Genomic DNA, 27,129 nt, shown 5'->3' on the forward strand with positions numbered 1-27,129 from the left:
GTATGTATGCTTCTCCCATTTTAATAATATATTTTAATACCTGTGTACATTTCCCAGAGTCCTGCATTTTGAGATAATCTAAAAGTACAAGAAAAGAAGAGGACAACCACCATCAAGGTGGACGGGCTCAATTATAGTCACAATGTGACCTGAAGGGCCAGGTTGGGGACTGATCATCCAGGAGAAGTTTATCTATGTGGTCTAATAGTAATCTTAATGTGGTCTTCATCAACTCGAAGGCACATAATCAAATTAAAAAAAAAAATACAATTACGCACACAAAGTTATCCTCTCAAACAAGGAATGGGGTTGTAGGATCATTAGATCTAGGATCTAAAATTAGATAGCTCTCCCACAGAAGTAACTGATGGATGGGTTGTTTGTGTCCTTAGATCAGTTCTGGTCCAATAAATGTTTTATAATCCTCTGGTGGTGCAACCGATTCTTTTGGTCTGTCCAGGGGAAATTTTCTTCCAGCCTGGTGCTTCTCATGAGATAAGATCCGTGTTATACTAAAATTAGCTTTGCATCTATCTTACTTGATGTTCATTCTTGAGACCTGACTCATAACTTGCTTTTTAAAATTGGTTCCTCATAACATTGGCCAGTTCACAACACATGCAAGTATAAATTAGCACAGTTCCCATCAGTGACACAGCACAGCCATACCAAATGCACACGAAAGACAGCTGCTTAACCAGCCTTTCTACTTACTTAGGTCAGGAAAAACAGAAGCTCTGTTGGTGTCCAACATTAGGAGTTGTCTATAGGGTGATGTTTTATGTTTTAATAACTCATGGCCAGAAACAAGTACATCAATCTAAGATTACAAAGTACTTAGGAACTTTCAACTACTTAGGAACAAGTATGGAAAATAAAGCTTTGTATACAAGGTGGAAACAAAGGAGAAAGAAGCAAAATTCAGTCCAAAGTTAACTTTAGAGGTTTAACATCTTTGGATATTATACATCTGAACAGTTTCTAGCAAAAGTTGCATTGAGAGATTGTAGTTTTGCCTATAAGTGATCAAGTAGGCAAATCTACAAGAATGTAATACCTGCAATGCATCAAAATAAGCCAATTATTTAATTAGATATTGTGAAGATCAGGAGTGGAACCAATGGTTCTGATCTACAACCTACACTGTTTATGGAGCATCTGCAGGTTATCAAGCAGAAGATGAGTCTGGATAAAATGAAGATGCCAACAGAATGTTGGCATGACCTAGTCAAAAGTTGTATGTTGGTTGGAATGTGGGTGCATGTTTTCAAGGATCAGATGAATAGCTTGGGAGTGCTTTTGATTTATCTTTGCACCTGGAGTCAGGGTTCAGGTGTGGTTGGGCCAGTCTTATTACTCAGCAAAATGAAGCAGTGGATGCTGGGCAATAGCAGGCCTTTGCCATTTCTTCCCAAGCCCTGGTCATTGTATGACCCAACATTAATCTATTTAGGAGGAAGGTAAATTAACTGTGTCATCCATACTTTGGTTGTCTTAATTGAGGTATCGCTTTTTGGAGTGAGCTGTCCTGGAATGTAGATCATGGGCCTAACGTGTTGATCTGTCTGGCCCAGCCCAAGAACAACAGAGAAACAATCCAGCCAAGTTCAGTTCTTTATTGCTTACACCATGTAGACAGAATCTTGCCAGACTAAATCTGTACTATGCTAACCTAATAGATATACTCAGGGATAATTTAAGGAGTGGCTATCCTACGTCTCTTCTTCTCACACTCTTGCTCTGGACTATGTTGCCTCTTGTCTCCCCACTTTCCTTCCTGGAGTGCTCTCTCTCTTCCTGAGAACCTGGATCTCCACTGCATTCCATCACACCACCTCCCCCTTCATAGATACATTCACATGACCTAAGTACATTGATTAGGTGCCTGGGATTATTTGGGTGCAATATTCAATACTCTGATTTTGATCTTTTTAAAGCCTTAAGAAGCGTACCTTCATGTCCTTATAATATCTCTTTCTCAGGCTTTTGCTCAGCTTGTACTTCATCTTTCTGTATTTCATAGCTGTACTGCTCCAAAAAAAAAAAAACCGCCATCCTTTAAGGATTTGGGGAGAAGGGTCATTAATACCTTGCTCCTCAGGACAGAACTTTTCAGAGTGAATTAATACAAATGTAAATAACCTTAAATCTAAGGCAACAAACCATACAGCATAACCAGATAGAAAGCAATGCTAAAAATGTATAGGATGAAAAATCTCCACAAGTCCAAAATCCTTCAATCTGGTGCTGAAAGGAGAACAAATGTTATGCCAGGTGCCACCACAAAGGAGGACCTACATCTGGTTGCTACACGTCCTGTCGTCTGCAGTGTAGAACTTTTAGAAAGCTGTACCATACGTATGCTTTTAGGAGAACAGCTCAAATTATTTATTCAGTCAAACATTTGGAGATTTGAAAGGATATAACTGCTACTATTTAAAACTTTTTTTCCCCAGTCTATTTGTATTTTATGGTGAAACCAATGTTATGTTTTATGCAGTATGAACCTCTTTGAATAGTGTTCAGCTCCAAAGGCAGAGTACCCATGAAGGAGAAATAATTCATTATAACAAAAAACAGATGGACTTATTTGCCACAATCAGTGCATGATTTTCTGTAACAGCTAAAGCAGAGTTTCAATATCCTTATTTACAAATGATTTAGAAATGTGACACATTGAAGTTCCTCATAGACAGAATGAGAACAGAAACCAAGAGTCTGCTAAAAACATTAAAAAAGTTTTTTTTTTTCTCTACCTGAAGAAAAGTAATTTACTGCTCAGCAAATTAATGATCCAACTTGCTCTTAACTTAAACTGCATCCTAGATTATTGTAAAAAGTTAGGGTCTTAGTCTAAAGTAAGGGTCTGAATTTATTAAACATTTTTATAATATGCACATTAACAGCAGGGGGATATTTTGTCGGACGAATGAATCAATGTTGCACCCAGCAATGCACATAAAAAAGAGGGAGGGGCTTTCATTACATGGTTGTGGCTGCCATCTTGATATTCGGACTCCTTTCTTCCAGACATCCCTGCCTATGTGCTATACAGAGTAAACGTACAGAATTAAAATGAAACTAATGAAAGTCTGGACTGTAAGCCACTAGGAGACTATGCTCCCTGCCTCCCTAAAAAGAACTAAAATGGCTTTAGTCATCAGAGTAAAGGAAAAGTTACAATGAACTTGATTTCTCTTTCTAGCCAGAAAGTGCTTGGACTGATATCTTGAACTTTCAGTATTAAATGGAAGCATTCTAGCCTTACTTGCTGAAGAAATGTCTAAGGAGTCTTCTCTCTCTCTCTTTCCATCTCTCCAAAACAGAAGAAAGGTACATCACTGTAGTTCTACATCAAGAAAGCCCAAATTCTTGGCCTCTGTATTGATTGCTTTCTTGCCCTGCACGTGACCTCCTCAGAAACATTTAGCTAACCAAATGTCATGCTGTACCTGTAGATGAAGTTTGATCTAATAGGTTCTGCGTATGTTCTTAATTCTGATTCTGATTCTCCTTTCCCCATACAATAAACTCCACAATTTATTCTCATGCTAGGACTTAGACAGTAGTGGGGACCACACATAGAAAGTGCTACTTTTGGTTAGCAAAGGAGCTGTTGACTAGTAGAAGCAATTGTTTCCAGCAAATGTAGAAAGACATCTAGCAAAAAAGCTGGAGTTCATGGCTTGCCATTTTTTTTTAAATTTGATCTTTCGGTAGATACCATTTCCCTGTCTTAAAAAAAAATCTGTGCAATTCAGGATAGCTATGTCACAAAGTGAATGTTCAGATGAGTTGATACCTAGTTATTGCACATGAAGATGCTAAAGCATGTTTGCACGTGTTTTAATTTCTCAGAAGAGAACATCATACAGGTCAGCCTTTCAATCGGCACCATCTAGATCTATCTGGATTATAATTTCCAACTAGCATGGTCCAGACAAATGGGAGGTACTAGGTTTAGGAAACCTGATATATGGTATGTTAATCTTGAATCCTGCTGTATTCACAAGGAATCCAAAGCAAATGCTTTAGGCTCTCTCTCTGTATCCTACTTGATTCCTTATCTGGATGAATTTAAGAGTTTTAGAGTTATGCAAAAGAGATACTGTAACAGTTTGATTCTCCTGTGGCCACATGGTTCATGAATGGATAACGTGTGAAGTTTTGTCCATGGCACTCCTGAAAAACCTCTTTGTGAAGTAAGTTGCACGCAGCTTGCAAAAATCTCTTTTACAGACTGATAAAGCTCCTTCAGTAGCTTTGTTTGCAAGACATGGCTCACCCAGTGATCCTACCTTAGTCCATTCACCCAAGTTCACGTGTCATCAACACACGATCCATGATGATGGGATCACTCAGCCAGTGACCATCTTTTACTCCACCCAGCCACCAAATAGGAGGCTGGATAGTTATTACTTCCCTCCCATTTCCTGTCTTTTATTTTCTTTTTTTATTCCTTTCCGGAGGGCGGGGGGGAGAGAGAGAGAAGGAGGATTATGACTGAAGTTAGCTACCCTTGACTATGTGGAGGGCTATTGTGAATGTAGCCTTCTTACCATTGATAGGTTCAGACATTCACAGAGATTCTGACATCCCCAATCAACACCCCTGTTCTTTTTGCCAGATACAGAACTCCCCCCTCTTTGCTGAGCCCTTTTAAAATGAGGCAGAAGTTGTTGGACCGAGGCTGGAAAACAAGTTGTATGTACCATCTCCTTTAGCAGAGGGGCCATCTGTTTAAAGAGACTTTTATCTCTCTAGAGATAAGTAAAGGTGTAGCCAGAAACTTACATTTATTTTTCCACATTCTTTAAGTCTACTATTAGTTATTTCTCTGTCCAAACTTAGTAATTTTATTTATGTATTTGATTCAGTATGGCCGCCCATCTCACATATATGACTCTGGGCGGTGCACGACTTTAAAATAAATAGAAATATATACTAAAATGAACTTAAAAAATAAAACATACAAAAAATAAAAACACACAGCAGCCGGAGAATCCTAAAATTCCCTCAACATAGCCAAAAATGGGCTCCATCCCACACACAGGACCCCAGGCTTGGTCCCAGAACCAGGACTTCAAGTGCTTCTGGAACGCCAGAGGGGGGGAGGAACCTACTCTCAGGAGAGATGATGCTCCGAAGGGTGGGTGTCACAGCAGAAAAGGCCTCCCTGAGGCCTCCCACCAGCCAACACTCCTTGGCCAACGGTACTCGCAAACATGCCTTTCCCGCCAGATTGGATAGGACAGTGTTGTCCAAACTTGGCCACTTTAAGATGAGTGGACTTCAACTCCCAGAATTCCCCAGCCAGCATGGCTGGCTGGGGAATTCTGGGAGTTGAAGTCCACTCATCTTAAAGTGGCCAAGTTTGGACAACACTGGGATAGGATGAGTAGAAACAACTGGAAAAAAATGGTCCCGTAAGTAACCCATCCCTAAGCTATGTAGGGCTTTAAAGGTAATGAGGTACACTCCAGATTTTTGTGCATAGATCTAGTTGTGCATTAGGGTATGTCTTTCAGAACTCTTGTGCTCTGTGACATGAAACTGAAATGCCCCATTGAAAAAAGAAAAATGAAACAAGATGCTTATAGAGACCTCATGATGAAAGTGCGAGAGTGAGCAGACACTGATGCCTCTCTAGATTAACTGACTGAGACAATTAACACTGGAGTTGATGCAACAGGTTTCCAGGGCCCTGGGATCAAATGAGGACAATATTTTTCCATCTTGCATTTCTCTGAGATAGCTTATTTTCTAACGATGATCAATTGATCCATTTTTTATTTTTATTATTATTGGTACATTTGATTGCAGCAAGCTTCATTCTGATTTTTTTTTTTACCTGCTCAATTTTGTTCAACAACAATGAGTCAGAAGAACTGAGAGGGCAGCGATGTGGAAAAGCAGGTTTAATTGTGTTTGTGGCACGTGACAAAAACATTTTGCCAACCTAGCGAATCAACAGCCTGAAAATCAAGCAAATAACTTCCTCTGTGATGAATTTACTCTAAAATATGCCTTAAGAGGCATTCCTCCCACTGGTTGATTTTTCTGCCCAGCTCCATCTTTCGACAAGAGTGAAACCTATCTTTTGAAAAGAGGTGTAATTGTATCCTATATTGTGTACACTCCTGGAAAAGCAGCACAGGCAAATTAGTGCCACTGGATTCATCATTTAGTCTGCCACTCAAGGGCCAAATTTAAATCTGGGCTGCTTCGGGACTCTTGTTGATTCCTTTAAGTTACAAAGACCTTCAGCAGGGGGCAACACTTGGCTGATCTTGGCTGGCTGTGGAAGTTAAGCAGCTTCAGGCATGGTGAGTATCTGGATGGGGGATCTCCAAGGAATATTAGAGCTTTGGCTAGACCGGGAGGTTGAGAAATACTGTATGCTGGAAGATGATCATGGTCAACCACTTCTGTCCTGCTGCTGAAATCATTACATGATTGTATCTGTGAAATTGCTAAGGAGCAAGTTTGACTTAAAGACATCTTTAACCTTTTCATAAATGATCAATTCTTGAAACTGCTTCCCACTCACCATGCGACTACCGTAATAGCATGAGTGTGTAACCTTTGCCCCATGGGCTCTTGGTGACCTTCTCAAGGCAGCACTGGATGGAGATGGTACAGGATGGGTTTCTTTAATCATGTGTGCATGCAACAATCCCCCCTTCTCCCCCCCCCCAACCTCAAAAAAGGAAAGAAAAGCATTGTCCTCTGTGAAGTTAGCCAGGGCCGAAGGCTTACAAGCTTTCAGGGATAAGGACGCCTGAGGATCGTGCGCCATCTTGTGACAGGGTAAGCACGTTTGCATGACTGAACCATTTTTATGGTTCACTCCAATGTGTGAAAAGCAAGGTGTGGTTGCATCAGGATGTTTGGCTGTTGTACGCAGGGCTGCTTCAGTGGATGTTCAGCATATCAACTGAATCTAGCAGCCAACAGCACTTTCTGCAGCAAACATGGCAACTTATCTGTTTCTTTCCTTCACAGGTCAGACTGGCAGCATGTTCCCCAGCAACTGAGACAGTGGGTTTTCTCCCCAGAACTTTAGTCCTCACCCCTATATACAAGGCTTGACCAATGAGACTGCTGCCTGCATCTGCCCCACAAGAGTCTTGGCTAGCATCCAGGTCAGCTCATCGGCCCAGCTGCGCTTGCAAGTCAGCCTGAACTGCTTCTCCACACTTTTCTTGCTCCTTCTGCTGACCTATGCCAGCAGCCAAGCCAGGCCACCCAAACCCATAGGCCACAGACACCCCTGAAAGAGTTGGTCCACAATTTCCTATAATGACTTAGTGGGAGGCTGGATCTTCTGCCTCTTTGTCCTCTGGCAGATGTTATTTTTTGGCCTAGCAGTAACTGCTTTTCTGAACATTTATGTTAAGAAGCACTTCCAGGTTGCCCAGAGGGGGGAGTGGGGAGACAAAAAAACCCAATAGTATTTCCTTTGGCTCTTAGTGGGCTAAGCCATGATTTGCTTGATGGTGATCAAATAAACTGCAATTGACTGGGTATTATGCAATGCTCAAAGCTATAAACCATGGTTCTCCAATCAAATGGCTGGGTTCATGCACATGCTAGACCTAAACCAAACCATAGTATCTTTAGTGTAATGTATGAATTAGGCCAGTGTTGTCCAAACTTGGCCACTTTAAGATGAGTGGACTTCAACTCCCAGAATTCTGGGAGTTGAAGTCCACTCATCTTAAAGTGGCCAAGTTTGGACAACACTGAATTAGGCTATAGGCAAAAAGGAAAATAAAAATAAACCGTGACTATTCAAACATTTTCTAACATCAACATGCAACACAAATACTGCTTTTTGGACTGCCTGCATTTTGTCAGCCTTCCCCTGCATATATCTATTTTAATTTTTTTACTTTCCAGTAGATGGCAGTTGGATACATAACATTGTTCTGGCCTGAGAGAATCAGAAATGCAAAGGAACCAGAGACAGATATAACATATTTTGTTAAAGCTGAGTATTTCTTCCTTTGAAATTTGCTGAACAACCATTTTTATTTAGTACTGTTTGGATAAAAATAGCAATAGACTTACTTCTTGCAGAAAGAGCGACTCAAGCAGGACACCTATAATTACGAATGAACACAAACATAAAAGATCATGCGCTTGTCTATTTGAAAATGACTGCTAAGATGGATTCCCATGGAAATACTTCTAAAGTCACCGATCTTGGTTAGTCAAGCCTGGTAAAAGGCAAAAATCAATCTCCAAAACATCAAGAGGGCGCTAAACCATGCACTGAACGTTTGTGAAAAATGCAAAATAATCCTCAAGTAAATCCAATCCAAGACTCTTAAAAGATCTTTAGACAAAAAGAGTTGACAATTCATGCTCTTCCAGCAGTATGCTAGTCATCATGAGTCTCCTCACTGCTGAGCTGAAGTGCTACGTACCACCCTTGAGTTGCAGAAAACTGTACCCACCTGAAACGTGTTGCCCCTGTTGCCAATCCTCCTGCCTCTGTCCCAAGGAACTGTAGTCCCCAACTTCCTTTTCTTTGGGGGGGGGGAGGGTATAATTTTATTATCGTTTTTTTAAAAAAGAAGGTAAAAGACGAATACAAACGAATATGAAGAAAAAAGAAAAAAATCAAAAAGAAAGCTAAAAGTGCAAGAAAGGAGGGGAAAAAAGGAAAAGAAAAATAGGGAAAAAAGGACAAAAGATACAAAGACATAAAAACTACCAACTTCCCTTCAAGATAATGGGTCGCAAAACTCAACAGGTTTTACATACCTTGTGAGGCCGCTCTTGAATGGTGTTGGAATAAGAAGGGAAATACTCCTTTAAGGCTTAGGATGACTTCAAGACTGTCTCCCTCTTGGGCCAGGGATAAGACCAAGTCAATTTCATGGGAGCACAGCAGAAGAAAAAGGTTACCAGGGATGTTTGTGTCTTGGTTAGCTGCAAGTGGAGAAAGCCCGTAAGTGATGTAATATATGTCCATATGTGCATGTTTGCTGATCTGTCAAACATTGTTGTTGCTGTAGCTTTAGATCAGTCTCCCCTATCTGATGCTCTGCAGTTGTGTTGGGACTACAGCTCCCAGAATTCCATGTTGTTTAGTTGTGCTGGATAAGCTTAGGGAAGGCTGATCGAAAGCAAGGAGCAGTTTCTGTGGTTAGAAGCATGTTTTAAATCAGAGACTGGCAATTTAGTACCTTCCAGATGTTTTCAAAGTCGACTCCTTTAAGCTCCAGCCAACTTGTCCCAGAGGACAATTGCAGTCCACATTTGTAAAGCACCAAATTGCTTATTCCTTTGAAAGTAAATAGAAGTTTATGGAAATTTGAGAGAAAAGATTATCGATTTTTCATCTACATACCAGGAATTTTTATAATATCAGTATGGTAGTATTACATAGTAAATAAAGGTTCCTTTGAATCAAGCACGACTCTTTGGTGACCTCATGGATACATCCACGTAGTGCCTTGGCAAGAATATGAAAATGCCTTGCTATGGCTTTTTCTACATTTTTTCCCAACTCCAGTCTGGCCTATAGCCTTGGGATTGTCTAATGGTCTCCCATCCAAGTAGTAATCAGGTTCTAGTCCTGCTTAACTTTTCAAGATCCATCAAATTCAGCTAGGGGCTACCACCTAGCTAGGACCAGTGCTATTGTAGTATAATATAATATGCTATGTAAGTGGTCTTATTATATTTCAGACAGGTTTGAGGGAAGATGAATTGCACAGAAAAGAGTAATCTCCTTTTCCTTGTGGTAATCAAAGTGATCTGATCGGTGCAATATTTCTGAATCCAAGGAAGCGAGGAACCAATCAATGCAACAGCAAATATGGCTTGAGGTATATGTATATATCCCCGTTAGATCAAGTTTAGATATTTGTCAGCTGTTATCTATACTTGTCTGGCATTGTAAGTCTTGGAAAATTATCCTACTAGATTAGGCCCGGAATTCTGCCTTCAACTCTTCCAGTTTAGTTTTCCAACTGGCTGGGGAGATAATGAACATAGGAATTGAACATACCTGGAGCAGCAGATGGGGAAAGGCAGGGCTTTCTTGTAATCTACCATTTGGTTTCCAGTGTGGACTAACAGAAGCTAATGAGGATATGAGGATCAGTCTACACCAGTATTTCTCAACCTGGACAACTTTAAGATGTGTGGACTTCAACTCCCAGAATCCCCCAGCCAGCCTTGCTGGGAGCTGAAGTCCACACATCTTAAAGTTGTCCAGATTGAGAAACACTGGTTCACAACAAAACAATATGCGTTCAAGTAGTATGGCATTCTATTAAATCTTTGATTAATTATTTTTATCTGCCTTCCTCCCAACATTTTATCCATTCTAAATATTTTGCTCATATCATTTCCTAACATCCAGATACTGGGGTGGGGGGTGAGGGTGGCATGGATATGAAATAGTTTGTCTCTGCTTCACTACTCCAATTTCTGCTCTGAGAGTTAGATCTGCTACAGAAGTTCCATCTGAACATCCAATCTAATGGTTGTTGATAGACACCTCTGGTCCACCTCTTTTGCCATTTATCTCATACAGAAATAGCAGGCTGTTGAGAAAAGAGGGGAAAGCTTGCAGTTGAGAACAGATGCTTTTCTTGACCTGCCATAAATTATTTCTATCCAACCAACTTGTGAAATCAGTATGGAGTAGGAGATCTTTGGATCTGTTTCTGCATGCCATGAATGGCAATCCCACCACAAGGTCAGATCATACAATAGCCTTACATGGCATGGGTCCAGGTTACCTGAGGGACCATCTCACCCCCGTTACATCGACCCGTCCCACCTGGTCCTGCAGAGAAGGCATACTGTGGATCCTGTCAGTGAGAGAATGTTGACTGGCGGGTCCTAGGAGGAGAGCCTTCTCTGCCATTGCCCCCGCCCTATGGAACACTCTCCCCCTAGAGGTGAAACGGCCCCTACCCTCCCAATTTTTTGGAGGAAATTGAAGACTTGGCTCTTCCAACTTGCCTGGGGTGAGGAAAGATACAATCGACTCTGGGGATGACTGGCACCTTGACGATGTGCCCTGAGTTTATGAACACCTAATTAACATCTGTCTCTTGGAAGTATTATAAAGGAAGTGTGTTTTTAACATATTTTAATTAATTAATTAATATTTATCTATTTTAATCAATATTTATTCTATTTTTATTGTAAACCGCCCAGAGTCACCCCACAGAGAGATGGGCGGTGACAAATTTGAAATATAAATAAAATAAATAAATATGCTTTAGTAATAGGGAAATGTTTGGCCAAATTATTAGCTGTCACCGTTTAGATTACTACAGCCCACAGCAACACCACCCACCTTACCTTTTCTCTGGACTATATTCAAAATATAATAAATCGATTCAAATAAATCAATTCAATTCAATAAATCCAAATAAATAATAAATAACAAATAAAATGAGAAAAATAGAGAAGTCAATGACATGCAAGACGTACTGGAAGAACTTTGTGATCCTCCAAGAAAAGCTGTGGCTGGGAACCGCTCAGAGATAACAATAATTGAGAAAATAAAAGAACTTTTTATAGGAGAAAAGTACTAGAATGGCTGGAAAATTAGACGCAAAACAAAACAAAACAGAGAGCAGGACATGGGGCAATCCAAGCAGCAATTAATGCAAGAATGTAGCAGACAGACAGAGCAGAAGATAAAAAGATGATGTCCTTGGAATGAGAAACACAGGCTATTTCAACACTACTGTACTGACTTAAAGTATTGTCTGCTGTTCCTTACGACACTGCAAAACAGTGCCATCATAAAATTGTCTGTCTGCATCACCGATCCCTATCCTGCCCCCATTGCATTTGTTGCATCTCCTGTCAAATTGTGCTATCGGTATAAGCACGCTAGTTGGCTTTGTCACCATCTAAACTGTGAAGTAGGTTTTACAGATCTCCGTGACTCATTTCCCACAAATTGGTTAAAGCAAAACCAGACACATTGTTATGGTTCATAGTGAGATTGTCACTGTCCGGCATTTGTACCCTTCTTCACTATTGGATATCAAGCTTTTCCTTTCTTTATTCTTCCTTGTATTCTCAAGAACTCTGAGTTACAGCAATAAAAAGAACCTGGCCACAAAGATCATACCAAACAATGATGGAATCTGGCTGAGAAATGCCAAGATTGGGGAATTTCCTAGAGATAGAAAACCGATGCCTCGTTGCATATTTTGGGGTTGGGGTTGTAAAAGTTGGGCTCGAGAATCAGCCAAAGGACACAAGAGGGGGCCCTTTTATAACCATCACTATAATGCAAATCCACCCTGAAATATTAATGGGAGTAATTTAAACATATTTCCTGCAATTGGTAATATTTATTTTGATATACGTTCAGAATATTTATGTAATTTTTTCCCCCATGAGCAGCGTTTGGCAATGGGATGCTATCTTCCCAGCCGTACCAAATGGCTGTTATGATTGGCTGAGTTTTAATACATGATTTGTCATGCCAAATCCTAGCCAAGTTCTGGGATCAGAGACGAATGCCAGGTGGACTGCAATGCCCAGGGTTCCAGAATGGAAATACTGACTCCTTGTTGTAGATGGTTTGACCTTGTTTGATTTCCAAATGACCCCACACAAATATTTAGCTGTGGCACTGTGAATTCTTTTTTTTTAACCTAAGGCAGTGTTTCTTAATCTTGGCAACTTTAAGATGCGTGGACTTCAAATCCCAGAATTCCCCACACATCTTAAAGCTGCCGAGGTTGAGAAACAGTGTAGTAGAGAATGGATCCCTTGTTTTGACATAAACCTTGACAGCTTTAAGATGTGTGGACTTCAACTCCCAGAATTCCCCAGCCAGCCACTGGTTTATATCCTTTGCTAAGCCCTGGTTTAGATCCTTCAATTCTGGGATTTGAAGTCCACGCATCTTAAAGTTGCCAAGGTTGAGAAACACTGACCTAAGGGGCTCTCCGATACCAAGAAAGTTCTGCTTTCAGGTTCAAATGTTATATGCTGGGACTGGGAGCCTTGGGGCTTCCAAGGGACTGTTGAGCCCCAACCTCTAAGCCAATGGTGGGGATGCTGGGCATTGTGATTGAGCTACTGTTTTGCCCTGCTTGAGGGCAACATCACTGCTTTGATTATTCCAGTCTCACATCTTGGTTTTTCTTCCAAGGTTGGCTTTATCAGGTTGTTCTTTGTACGACTGGGAGCGCAACACACATGAAAAAGCAGCCGGGCTTTGATCGCATGGTTGCAGCTACCATCTTGACTTTTTTGACCTCCCACTTTGGATATCTTTGGATACAATCATTTCTTAACTGAACAAAGAAGTGCTACTAATAACACCATCCCTGTACAAACATGAATGGTAAAGAGGGACTATATAAAAGAAATATTCTTAGACGTCACTGTAAGATGTAAGGAATGCTGTCCTCTGGAGAAGTCCCAGAGCTCTAGGCTGAGCAAATTCCTGACCCAGGAAATTAAAAGAAAAAAACCAGTCTTGGTAGTTATTTTCACATAATAAGGTTGTATTTTGGGCAGATTGTGACAATCTGAAATTACCCATCCTGTATCTTTGGGACAAAATTTAAGTATTGGGAAATAAATGGTAAATATATACTGTACAATTAAACATAAAATATATCTCCTATTGTGCTAAACAGGGCTCTTAGCAATTACTAGTCTCAACAGCAATGACATAGCTCCAGAATCAAAGCCACTCTACCCTAACAATAGATGACTAGAGCAACAATGGAAATGAATGATCATCTATCCATGTTTGTGAAGTTTCCAGATATGTCTGGCTGTCCTCTGGGTGTCCCCGAATGCTGGATGACATAGGCCTTGGATCCATCGAGGTTCATCCTTCTTGTATTGTTTTGGGGACTTTCACCTGGGTATGAGAAAAGCATTGTGGTGGTAGAAATAAGCAACTTTTGTCAGCTATGGTTAGTTTGCAATAGTCATCCATGTGAATTTCTTACCTCTTAATTCTATAGTTATAATCTGATAAACATTCCTCTTCCAACTGTCATCCAGCTGTGACAGGCTACCCATCCATAATTCTAACCCACCACGGGCATTGACTGTGCATGATAGCCCAACATCTCCAGAAATTTCTGATACAGAAGATTTGTATACATGGAATATATGAACTCAGTGCTTACGTTTCTTGGGAAATTCCATTGCCATCTGTGTGACTTAAGTGCCAAGGAAAACGATACTTAAGAATAAGGTAAATTTCATATTCTTAACATGGGTTTCGAAAAACATATTTGCTTGACAGAAAGATGTTTAACAGCTACATGTACAGAGTTAAGAAGTTCTCCTAGATTTGATTCTTTGGAAGAAAAAAATTTCCTGACAAAATAGCAACAACAAACAACAATAATCTGAAAGCAATTTGGTTATATATGTCTGGAATCTATAAAAATGGCAGAGGGCCATAAATACCACAGTGATGGCAGTCATGTGAGTCTTAATGCCAATATAAATATTGCATAATTCATCCTGATCAGACTGAGTATATTTTTAGGAAGATCCTGAAAAAGCCTTTAATAGGAAAGCAACCGTCCCTCATCCAGGCATTGTTAGCTTTCTTTAACAGATTACAGTCTGAGCTAGACTTGTGGGGGAGGTACGGCGAACTGAAGTTAGCGACAACCATGGCAAAGACCAAGGAACCAGTGAGTGGATTGGTTCCTTGGAACCTCTCCGGATAAGGAGAGGGTGGGAGATTGCCCACATGTGCTCCGGACAGCTGCTCCTTGTAAGGAGACTGTAGGACAGCGGTTTTCTGTGGGTCTGAGCACTAGGGGGTGATGGGATCAGCCATCTTGCTCGCAACTGCGGAGGAGCCTTTTAAAGGACACTAATGACACATTTGAAAAGTCTTCATGTGATGAGTTTATCTTCAACTTTGAACCAAAGAAAAATTAATTATAAGCTTAAGAACTTAAAGAATTTGAAATAAACAGCAAAAAGCTAAATAAGATTTTGATCTAAGAAAGTTATAAATGGACTAAGGGTCCAGATAAATTTCCAGTATTGACTTTTACTATAATATTTTGGAATTAATTATAAAAAAATAAACAGCTTCTTGTGGGAAACAGACTTATTTGGGCTGTCCTGGCTTTTGCAAGTCATAACAAAAGATAAGTGATTATTTTAGAAACTGGACACTAGAGGGGACTAAAGATTTAAGCAGAAGAAAAAAAATACAAGCTTGTTCTTTGGGACTTACAAAATGACACAAAACGTTATAACATCGGAAATATTAAAGGAGATCTTTGAAGAATGGAGCCAGAAATTAGTAAATACAATATCAACGCTGTCAGTAATGATGTCTGCTTCTATGATAGAATTATGGATAGACCATGTCTAAAAGATGTTAATGAAGAAATGACAGATGTGGAACAAACATTATATGACAAGACAGAGAAAGTATTGAAAATGGAACTACAAATGACAGGCCAAGAGAATGGTTTGGAAAAGGACTTTTTACTGGATATACAAAAGAAACTGGCTGAAGTTTTAAAAATTAACAGGGAAATACAAATGATAAACCAAGAGAATGACCTAGAAAATGTTTTCATATAGATAAATAAATAAGACCTTTTCTTGTAATGTTCTTGCAACCCTTTATGGACTTTTTGCTGATACTAGGATTGAAAAGTTGATGTTTTATGGAATTGCTTATAGATAAGGGATGGGATATGGGATGAAGAGATATCTGGGGTTAAGAGTTATTAAATTTATTTATACTTGTTGTGATGAAGGTTGGAAGTCACTTCTTTATATATTGCTTTTCTTTTTCTTTTTTCCTGCACTTTTTATTCTTTCTTTCCATTCTCTTCTCTTTCTCTAAGTTTAGTTTGTATTAGTTTTTACTATTGTAATTAAAATTCTTAATAAAAAGCAACAACAACAACAAACCAAAACAGATTACACTGAGCCCATAACTCTCTTCCACTGTTTTTCCTTGTATAAGCCATGATAGCCAGAGTCACTTTGATTCCTGGCAGAAAATCCAAAGGACGGTTTCCCCCCTCTTACTGCCAAAACACACACCCTGAGAATATAAACCAGCCCCTTGAGGGAATTCCCAGATGTTCCATCTCACACTGCTTATTGGTCAGGATAACCTTCAGTGTAAGCTTCATTCAATCACTAGGCCAACAACGAAGCACCCCACCCTTTGCCACTTGCCATTCATTTTAGTAGGTTTTTGCAGGAGAACTTCCCGCCTACTCAAATCCTAACAATCTTTCTGGCTTTTCTATATTTTGTTTCCAACTATGTTGTGAACCAGAGCCTACTGAAAATACGTGCTGCCTAAGGTAAGAGATGAAGGTTTTGGCCCTGACAGCCCTGACGCTTCACCTCCTCCCTTGTGCTCCTCCTCCTCAGGAGCAATCCAAGAAGACCCAGGGTTTGCTGCTGAATCTAACTGCTCCTCCTCCTTATGCATTCATTCCCTCTAAGGCTTTCCTTCTGTAATGGCAGTATAGATATGCCCCCACCAGCTAGCAATTACCTGGCTGCCCCGGAGATACCACTCTGAAGGATCCTCAGAATGATGCAATTGCGAAATGGTTACCATCATGGTTACCTGGGTAGGTGGCTAAGACAGGCATTTCATAACATCTCACTCTGATGACTGAATCAAGGTCATGCCTAACAGGTAGTCATGAAGCAGGTAGCCATGAAGACTGGCAGGAATCAGAAGAGTCAAATGTCTTAGGTCAGTGTTCCTCAACCTTGGCAGCTTGAAGATGTGTGGACTTCAAGCTGGCTGGGGAATTCTGGGAGTTGAAGTCCACACATCTTCAAGCTGCCAAGGTTGAGGAACACTGTCTTAGGTGAAGGAGAACTGGTCTAACTGATCTGTCTTGCTCTGCTACTAGAAGAGATAGTTTCATTTTGCCTAGACAGGCAATTCCCTCGCAGCATGGATACCCTTGATGCATCAATGCCTGTTGGTTGGTTGTAAGGTCTAGCACAGTGTTTTTCACCCTTGGCAACTTTAAGATGTGTGGACTTCAACTCCCAGAATTCCCCAGCCAGCTTAAACATCTTAAAGTTGCCAAGGGTGAAAAACACGGGTCTAGCAGTACACAGCTAATGTCATTTGGGCTATAGGAATGAATCCAACATTTTTTAAAAAAAACATCTTGAAATCTTGCTGTTCCCTATTTTGCTATAGGGGAAAAATAAAAACAAAATTAAAATTCTGCAGGAAGAGAAAAGCATCTGGCGTGAATGTACTCTGTACCAAACTGTTTAAGTGTGATGTACAATCCATTAGCGGCCTGAACTGTGTTGTCATAGTAATACCTTAACAAAGGATGCATTATGCAATAAATAGCTGCAGCAGTTAAAAAAAAAAAAAAATTACAAGCATGCCATACCAAAGACCTTATCATCTCTGTATGTTGACAGAATCGAAGCAGTTTGGTAGAAATTAAAGTATGTGCCCTGTTGAAGATATTTATGTCAAAACAAGGGATCCATTCTCTACTACACTGTTTCTCAACCTCGGCAGCTTTAAGATGTGTGGACTTCAACTCCCAGAATTCCCCAGCCAGCATGCTGGCTGGGGAATTCTGGGAGTTGAAGTCCCCACATCTTAAAGCTGCCGAGGTTGAGAAACATTGGTTTAGAGTGTTGTAGTCAATGCAGCTGGAGATTTGCAGTCCAAACTGGCTAACAAACCTATAAAGTAATTATCCAAGCCTGTTTAACGTTTCTGCCCAGTGTTGCTCTTCTTTCCTCCCCCTTCGCCACTGTACAGTTGCTTCCTATGTCCATGTCTTGGTATCACTGAGTTAGCCTTCCTTGTGCGTTCCAAATCTTGTTATATTGGGGTGGACACTCTGGGTCAATGCCACCACCACCACCCCCGCTGCCATTCCATCTTTTTCTCTCTTCGGTTCACTCTGCTAGTGGGGAGACCGACCAGAGAATGCTTGAAGAACAGTCAAGGAGAAAATGGTGTCCTCATCCCTTTTTGCATTTGGCTCCACACACCAACACTGAAAAAAATGTGATCAGCCATGGAGAAAAATGCTGTCCACCCTGTTTCATACGCTCCTGCGCTGAAAACCACTGCCTGAGTAGCACGGCCATAGGCTTGCATTCACTACAGTTGTGTTTGCCTTGCACGCTTCACCACCTTCTGCATGTGAATAACAGGTGAATTTGTTAGAGGGTGAAATATTCTGGGTGAGAGTGTTCCCTGTGAATGGGAATCTGACCTGGGTGATGGTTAGTGAAGTAGTTTTATAACTACAACCGAAAGGAGATTTACAGGAAATGCATTACAAGTAGTCCTTGACTTACGACCATGCTGGCTGGGGAATACTGGGAGTTGAAGTCTACACATCTTAAGGTTGAGAACCACTGAACTCTAGCAAGAATGTAGTCTGTTTTCAAATGGTTTGTTGTGTGCTCTTCCAAAGGCTGAACACAATGCAAATTTTCAGACACCAGAAAAGAAGCTAGCAGCCTGAAACTATTAAAACGCCATTAAAATTAAAATGACTAGAAAGCCTTTGGAGCAATGCAAGGGAAAAACTCTCTCTCTCTCTGTATGTATTAGTGTTTATGTAAGCCTAATGATGCCAGATACAAAATGAATCTCATTTAAGAAACTGTCTTTGTAGGAAACATAATACCAGCTAAATTCTAACATAAGTCATTTTCTGTAGAGTTGCCAATTCTGCCTTTGCTTAGGGTTACTGGAAATAAAATAATATGTAGTAATGGAAGGGAATCTTATCTTGCACCATCAAATGTGGATTAAGGGGCTCAATGTTCTAGTGATCTGTACTTGGATCTGCAAACCTCTATGATCCATAAGGCATGTTGTTTATTTGATCCTGCATGAGCAGAGCCTTGCTTCTGAAGCTTGAAGTCTATTATAATTGCTGCTTCTGAAGCTGCTGAGAAGCCTGTAGTTAACATACGGCCAGAAGTAGACTGTGGATCACAGCTCAGACCATCAAGAGTCTTTTAGATGCACACAGAATAGCCCATGGAGATCAAGGCTGCTCTGTTCTCTCCTTGGTTATTCACATGCTTGCTTACAAGCAAGGGTGTCTCCAAGGTATGGTCAAAAAAGTCAAGATGGCACTCATGACTGTGCTTTTTATGTTGATGCACATAAAAAAATCAAGAAAAGCACATAAAAAAATCACTGCAGCCATCATTTCACTTTTTTGACCACACCCTACAGACACCCCTGCCCGTAAGACTCCCCAGTCTTATAAAAGAGAGAGTGGCTTCTGTAAAGCAATGAGAAATTATTCAAAGGCTTAAAATAACAACAAATGAAAGAAAAATCACCACAACCTAACTTCTTTTATATTATGGGCTTTCCATAGTGCATATTGTACATCTAACCAGATACTTCAAAAGCGTTTGAAGTTGAATCATGATTTTCATGGTTGGTCCAGATTCTTTGAAACTAAAATTGCAATTCACTGAATTAAGTTCCTATGTTCATATAACATGCTTTACCAGGTTGCTTGAAGACTTAGGCTGCATGTGCATAAATATGTTAAATTTTCTTAGATTGGTTCATTTTAACAGCAATTTCTTTTTTTATGGTTTAGCATATTGTGTGAATCCTGCTTGCTTGCTTGGTTTATGGCTCAATGTATTAAATCCAGACTATGGGTTACTTCGGTGACCAATTCAAGTTAAGTTGTACGAATGCAACAAATAAGAGGTATAGTTAGAATTGCATTATAAGTGATCAATTAGGGAATAAGTCCCAGAACCCATAATGATGTCTTACTTTTGGGTAAGCATGCATACTGTTGGATTGTAAAGGAACTTTCTCTTTAATTAAGGCTACCCAGGAAGGTCTTTGTTGGTGAAAATTTACTAGTGGCCTAAGGAAAGCCACCCCCTCTCAATTCCTCAGTAGCAAAAGGCATTGACCTGTCCTATGCCATTACTATTGTAATGATTCAATAAAACATTGTAGAAGAAGTATTTGAACACTATATAAAGAACTCTATATAAAGATATATATTCTCCCAGGGAACCTACATTTTAGAAAGATTAGGAAATAGGAACAGTTTGCAAGCAAGCTCCCACCAAGTTCAATGAGATTTGCTCCCATTAAATAAGAAAAGAATCCAATTGCATGGCTCCTACATTGCTATAATTTAGGGTAAAATACCTGCTGTCTTCTGCATGGGTTGGACTATACTTGCCACAATCCCTCGCTATTGGCCATGTAGATGGGGCTAATGGGAGTTGATTTCGATTGCCTACCTGTGAAGCAAAGAGTTGCTTTTAAATTCATGTTCTCCCTTCAAAGGGCTGTCCTTCTAATTCCTGTAGTCATGCGAATTAGCAATTTATTGGAGAAAAAAAATCCTAATTATACCAAAGGGAACATTCCTTAGGTGGAAAGTTATTTCACATGCAATGTTTGGGTAGCAGGGCTGGACGCCCCAACTCTCAGGAGTCCTAGCCAGAATGACCAAAGTTGAAGGGTAGTAAGGGTTGTTTTTAAAACAACACCTGGAGTGTCATTGATACCCAACCCTCTCCTTATGTTATAGGAAATTTCTACCTGAAAAAAAACAAAACAAAATTCACAGCTCTACCCTTGTTCATTGAAACCAGTGTGGGATTCACTGCATGTGTCGCTGAAGAGTCCTTTCTCAGTTGGGAAAGCAACTCTGCAGATGGGTTGACCAAAATGGGGCCTACAGGTCAATGAAGGACAGTATGGCTGAGCAACCAAATTTCTAGAGAACGTTGCACACAAGCAGTCCAGATTCTCCGGCCTTGATACCCTCTAGAAGCATGAACTTCAATGCTGGGGATTCTCAGCAGTGGCATTGCTTGCTGGGAATCCTGGGAGTTGAAACCTACTACTCTGGATGGTACTCAGATTGGGAAAAGCTGGAGTATTGAACTAGATTTACCCATCTTTTGACATTGTAGCAGGTAGCCTCTCAATACATGCCCACTTCCAAGGAGAATGGCTCATTCTCCTTTGGTAGTAAGTATCTAGATCAGTGTTTCTCCACCTTAGGAACTTTAAGATGAGTGGACTTCAACTCCCAGAATTCCCCAGCCAGCCATGCTGGCTTGGGAATTCTGGGAGTTGAAGTCCACTCATCTTAAAGTTCCTAAGGTGGAGAAACACTGATTTAGATCAAGCCCAAATGTATTGCAGCCACAAAGGAAAACTACTGTAGATTTTCCCTTTCCTTTCGTTTCCTTTCAGTGTAATTTATCTCTGTGATCCTTCTGAGACCATGAGAATTTTGGCTTTTAATGCCTGAGCGCAGTTAACTTTTGACCTGTGTCAGCTGTCAGGTTAGAATGAGTTTAGTCACATCAGTCTGAATCGGAATTAAAACCAAGCACAGGGAGGTGAAAGGGCAAATCCTTAAAGGGATCACCTTAATTGACTGGGCCTCTTAATCCCCCTCCTGTTCGTGTACATTAACCCAAATACCTCTAGTTTTCCTCCAACCTGCTTTTATAGAGTAAAAGACTTATTTCACGTAACAAAGGCAAGTTGATGCCTTTTAGTTCCTTCTGAATATTCTTCATCTTCTACCCTTCCTGGTGGCTTGAAGAGAGGGAAATTATCGGCTTGGTCCTTCTTAATTTGAAATATTTCAGAGATATTGTACAGTGCCAGATGTTCCAGCTGCCCTCTGAACTGTGGCTCAGTAACCTCTATACTTGAACAAGCATGGTCAGAATATGGTTAGGGCAATGCTTTTCAAACTTGGCAACTTTAAGATCTGTGGACTTCAACTCCCAGGATTGAGAGGAATTGAAGTCCACACATTTTAAAGTTGTCAAGTTTGAAAAACACTGGTTTGGGGCATACAGTACAGTATTCATGATCTGACTCTGCCAAAACTAAAGGGGGGGGGGAGTTTAGGAGGAGGCAGGGCATTGGGGGACAGCAGTTAATTTTGGGGTATCATTGTAACATTGGGGAGGGATCTATTCCTATGATGCTCCTGATGATATTGTTGTGGGCCTGATAGGATGACGAAGAAGCTTGGAAATCTATTCAAAATTATACTATTTTCTGAATCTCAGGGGGAAAGTTCAGGGGTTCAGAGCCCTGAGTTGGTGGGGTTCAGGTGCCTAGCACAAACTGTAACATGTGAAACGGTCATATTGAAATAGTCTTTTCAGTATGTATTAAGACTGTGCAGGTCTTCAAAGGGATACATCGCCTATAATCAGAGATTCAAGCAAAGCACCCCTTTCAGCTCACCATGCACAGTGAAGTGGGCCTGCTTCTGATCAGCTTCAGTGTATATGTAGGAAGCCCATCTGTAAAATAAGTAGATCATTCCCATCTTGATGTTTCCTCAGGAGGAAGTCACTCCAGGACAAAGTACCTTTTCAAAGCAGATCATAGTCTGTCTATTCAGGCCTCCAGTGTGGAAGAGAGGGATAAAACCAGAACAATGCCAAGTCTAGCCCTTTCCATTAGCAAAACATTTCAAAAGTTTCTCAGAAGAGAAAACCTCTTCTAAACCCGAAGTAGATATATTAGAGCAGTGTTTCTCAACCTTGGCAACTTTAAGCTGTGTGGACTTCAACTCCCAGAACTCCCCAGCCAGCCATGCTGGCTGGGGAATTCTGGGAGTTGAAGTCCACACAGCTTAAAGTTGCCAAGGTTGAGAAACACTGTGTTAGAGGAAGAGGCTTTTTTATAGGCATTATTGTCTCTAATTGAGGCAGTGGGTGTCTACATTTAAGCAAGCCCAATAAAACAAATAATAAACAGTTTAGAAGGCACTTACTGCTGGCAAGCCTCGTTTAATTTTTTTTTCCTCCTGTTTCTAGTGCCATGCTGTATATAAAAGTAGCACACGGTTTCCCTTTCACTGGAAAAAAAAAAAATTCTTACTAATCGAATGAATCACACCCGGGGGGAAAACAAAACAGGGTATCAACTTACGAGGAAAATAGGTTCATGAACTTGAACTCCTTTTTGTGAACCTGGCAGATGAAAACAGAAGGATTTGAAGGATTTTCAAAAACCACAAAATTCCACAAGACCTGCCCATCTCGGAGGATGGTTTGCCAGGCCATTAGCCCAGATTCCACATCAAGTTGAGTCCTGCGCGCCTAAGGAGAAGGATGGTGTCTTCTCCAGCTGGTTGGAGAAACACAGTCTTTGCTGGAAGAGAAGGCCGTCTGGGAGGAGAGTGGTGGCAGGGAGAGGCAGCTCTTTTGAAGTAGAGAACAAGAGACGTCCACTGGTAATCGGATGTTTGGGAGGACTGTCAAAGAAATCTCCCAACACTCGACTTGCCCTTGATGGTATCTCGCGACAGATAAAACAGCAATGGCAGGGTTTTTTTTGAAAAGAGGCAAAATATGGTCTCCTCTTTTTTTTCTTTTTCTTCTACATCTGGAGCATTCAGAGGGAGAAGAGCAAAATGGGGGGGGAATAGATTTTTTTTAAAAAAATGTTATATTAGCAAAACAAAATTCAGTTTCCACAGAATGAAAAAAGAACAGCAGTCCAAAGTTGAACCATGATTTATTTTAATTTCTCAGGAGAAAGAATGCTTCTGGAAGAAGCCAAGGGAGAATTTAACTACCTCCCCCCTCCTTGTGCTTTCCATATGTGCTGGAAGCAGTTACCATTTTGGCTAGGGATAACAAGGTTATGGGTCCAGCAAGCAGGAGGGCACCAGGTTGGGGAAGGCATCTTCCTTCACCTCCTCTACAGCCCTGTTCTGCTCTCTCTCTTTCTCTCTGCTGCTTTACTGAAACTTTCTAAAAGTGAGTAAAATGATATAAAAACAATTAAGCAGGAAAATTGATACACTTAAAAAAAAAAAAAAAGACGGAGGCTTGCAGATAGCCAGATAAAGGGAAGGAAACCTGTCCCATTTATTCATTTGCATTGAGAAAAATAGCTTCAGCTGCTTTCGGAGAATGGATCAAGTCTGCCCTCCATCCATCATGTCTTTGGCATTTGGTGTATTTATGTTCTTTCAACCCTGGAATCGAGGAGAGAGATTGCAGAGAAGAGGAACCAGCTTTAAAGAACCAAGTGAGATCTAGAGACCCCGAGATCACCTTCTTCTGATCCATGACAATCAGTGCCGACGGTGGCCAGCGGTGCAACTGCAAGTGGCTCGGTGCATGATTGTGAAATCGTCTTTTTCAGTCAGGCTTGACTCTTAAGGATTTCGGGGATTGCCTTGGCAGGGGTATGATGTTGGCTTGCCGCTGGCTTCTCCTGGATGGTTCTCAACTTCCTGACGGAGCCTGAAGTCCTGGGATCTGCATGGGCCTCCCTGCTTAGCTTCCACAGACAAGGCCATCCAGGGGCTGCCACCTTCTTGTTTAGCCTGTAGGTGGCGCTGGGCTTGGTCCCCAATTGACTGCTGCTGATGGAGAGAGATGGCACGTTTCTTATCCAGCTTTAACCACTATACCCTTTGAGCCTTCTATGGTGGCTAGTAACTATTAATTCTTAAGAAGTTCCCATGAAATGCTTTTTGTTAATGACAGGCCATCTCCCCCCCCTCCATGTAACTTGATCCCAAGGGTGACTGTAGGCTGTGGTCAAAAAAGTCAAGATGGTGGCTGTGACTTGCCCCATGTTTATTGGTGTCAAACCATGTAAAAAAGGGACAGGATTTCAGTTGCACAGCTGCAGTCGCCATCTTGTGGTGCATGTGAAAAAGGGGCATGGCAAAGCCACCATCTTGACTTTTTTGACCTGCCCTGCAGCTATTTCTCTGTACTTGTGCCTTTGTGTATGTTTACCTGTTAGCCTCCTTGAATACTGCAGGGGTAGAAGGCAGGGTACAAACTGAAGGAATAATTGTAATAAAAATAATGTAATATAGTAATATACTATCAAATAGAGAAGACATAGCCACCCCACCCCAAGATGAAAGCATTAATAACAAAAACATTATTATTAATTAGGGGAATGGAAACATTCCAATGATCTGCTTTAAGCAACTTTGAAATTTAAGCTGCCAGGGGTAGAAATGAATCACAGAAAACAGCGACGTCAGTTAATATCCAGCGTTTTGAAATATATTTGGAACAAGAGAGTTCTAGAGGGAGGATACAGGGAGAACTGCGGTCTTGTGTTCTTTTGCACAGGAATCGTATGTTTACACAGCACACACTGTATAAATCAGGTCAGTGACTTCCTACAGGCCTCACTAAATTCATCAAGAGCAAAAGGAATTTGGGATGATTTAGTATTTCAGTTGGGTTGAGAGCAGGGAAGTAAGCCTGGATTAGTAAAACTCTGCCAGTTTTAGTTAGTAAAACCCTTTGCCAGTTTTTAAAAAGGATTTCCTAATAAAACATAGGTAGAAAATGTGAACATTTGCATTACTTCCTCTTTGTATGCATCCTCCCCTAAGATTTAGATATAGATATAGTTGTTAATGTAAGTTTGGCTGTAAACTTTTAAAAAAATGTAAGTTACCTTGCTTTCATTCTTTGACATTTACATTTCCACCATGCAGGCTTGTAAAATACAGGCTTCCCTAAGGTAAGCTACTATTTCTATGCAATATTCAGTATTCAATATATTTTTATGCGATGGATTTTTTGACCTAAGAAGTTCATCTGATGCTCAGTTTTACTTCCTTTTTTTAAAAATAATTTTTACGAAAGGAGTTTTCAACAGAATAAAAATAATATAAACTTTGAATCGAAGAGGGAAAAAATCGGGAGAAGTAATACAAAAGTGAAAAAGAAATAGAGCAAAAGAAATAGAAAAGGAAGAAAAAGAAATAAGTAATAAAGAAGGGGCTTCCAATCTTCTTAACAGCAGTTAAGAACATTTACATTTTATCCTCTCTCTGAGGTTACATCATAATTTCCTTCTTTCCATAATCTATCCATTCTAATCATCAAATCCATACATCGCCCGTTCCTTTTTTTCTTTTTTTAGCAAAAAGTCCATAAGGAATTTCCAGTCACTAATAAATGTAGTCGCTGATCTTTCTCTAAGCAAAGAAGTGAATTTTGCCATATCTGCTAGTTCCATCATCTTCACCAACCCTTCCTCTGTTGTGGATTCTGTATGTCAAGAGTCTTTCCATTTTTGCACATATAGTAGTCTTGCAGTGGTGATCACATATAAAAATAATCTTCCAGGCTCTTTTCTAGTTGTCTATCTATTAGTCCCAGCAAAAAAAGTTCAGGTTTCAGTTGAATATTAATCTTTAATATTCTTTGTATCGTTGTATGTATTTGAACCCTACATTTTCTGGCTTTTTTGCAAGTCCACCAGGCAAGGTCAATTTTACTTCCAATGGTCTCTGTGCGATTCTGTCGCATCCGTTGTTGCATCCCAGTCATTTGGGTGATTGGGTAGAAGGGAGCAAATTACAAACAACAGGCTGTAAATCAGTTCAGGATAGGGTTCGGCACATTTATTTCAGGTACATCTAATTCTGCACCGGATTGTGCTTCGTTTACATCTCTTGCTCCTTTCATGACTTAAACTAAGCAATTACCTCTCATCTTAAAATACCTTTAAAAAAAAAAAAAAGTGGGCAGATCGCTCTTGTTTTATTGCTTGTATGGCATTCCTCAAAGAAGGGTACTTTGACCTTCTAAAATTCCTGGTGGAGATTAAATACCAAAGCCAGCAGTGGAAAAGAGAGTTAATACACAGTTTCACTATGCACAGCAGGACCTGCCAAGGAGGTCAAGTTATTAACACACTGGGAAATGTAGCTTGTATTTTCAAAAGTGAATTTAATGTGTACTCTAGCTTGATTCCTGACAGCAGCCCTGAGAAAAACCACATTTCAGCAGCAAGGTCACAGCTATTGGTAGATCTCAAAAGTTGCTTGTTTCAGTGAGTGAACAAATCCTGATTCTTTTAAATCTGGTTCTAGGGTACAACGTGAGATAAACGGATCCTTGCAACAAAGGAATAATTTCTTCCTAAATAAAAGCCAGGGACTGACTAGGAGGTAACTGTTTGCAACTAATACAATCTTCTTCAGGTACCCTCGAGATGTGTGGATTTCAACTCCCAGAATTCTCAGCAATGGTCATGTGGGCTAGGGAATTCTGGAAGTTGAAATCCATGCATCTTGGGGGATATATACTTTGAGGTGGGCTGAATTAATAGATGGGGAA

The sequence above is a fragment of the Python bivittatus genome, unplaced genomic scaffold (genome assembly GCF_059951505.1).
Source record: "Python bivittatus isolate LINGU-HERP-01145 unplaced genomic scaffold, Pbiv_v1 ctg000610_np1212, whole genome shotgun sequence".
Taxonomy (NCBI): domain Eukaryota; kingdom Metazoa; phylum Chordata; class Lepidosauria; order Squamata; family Pythonidae; genus Python; species Python bivittatus.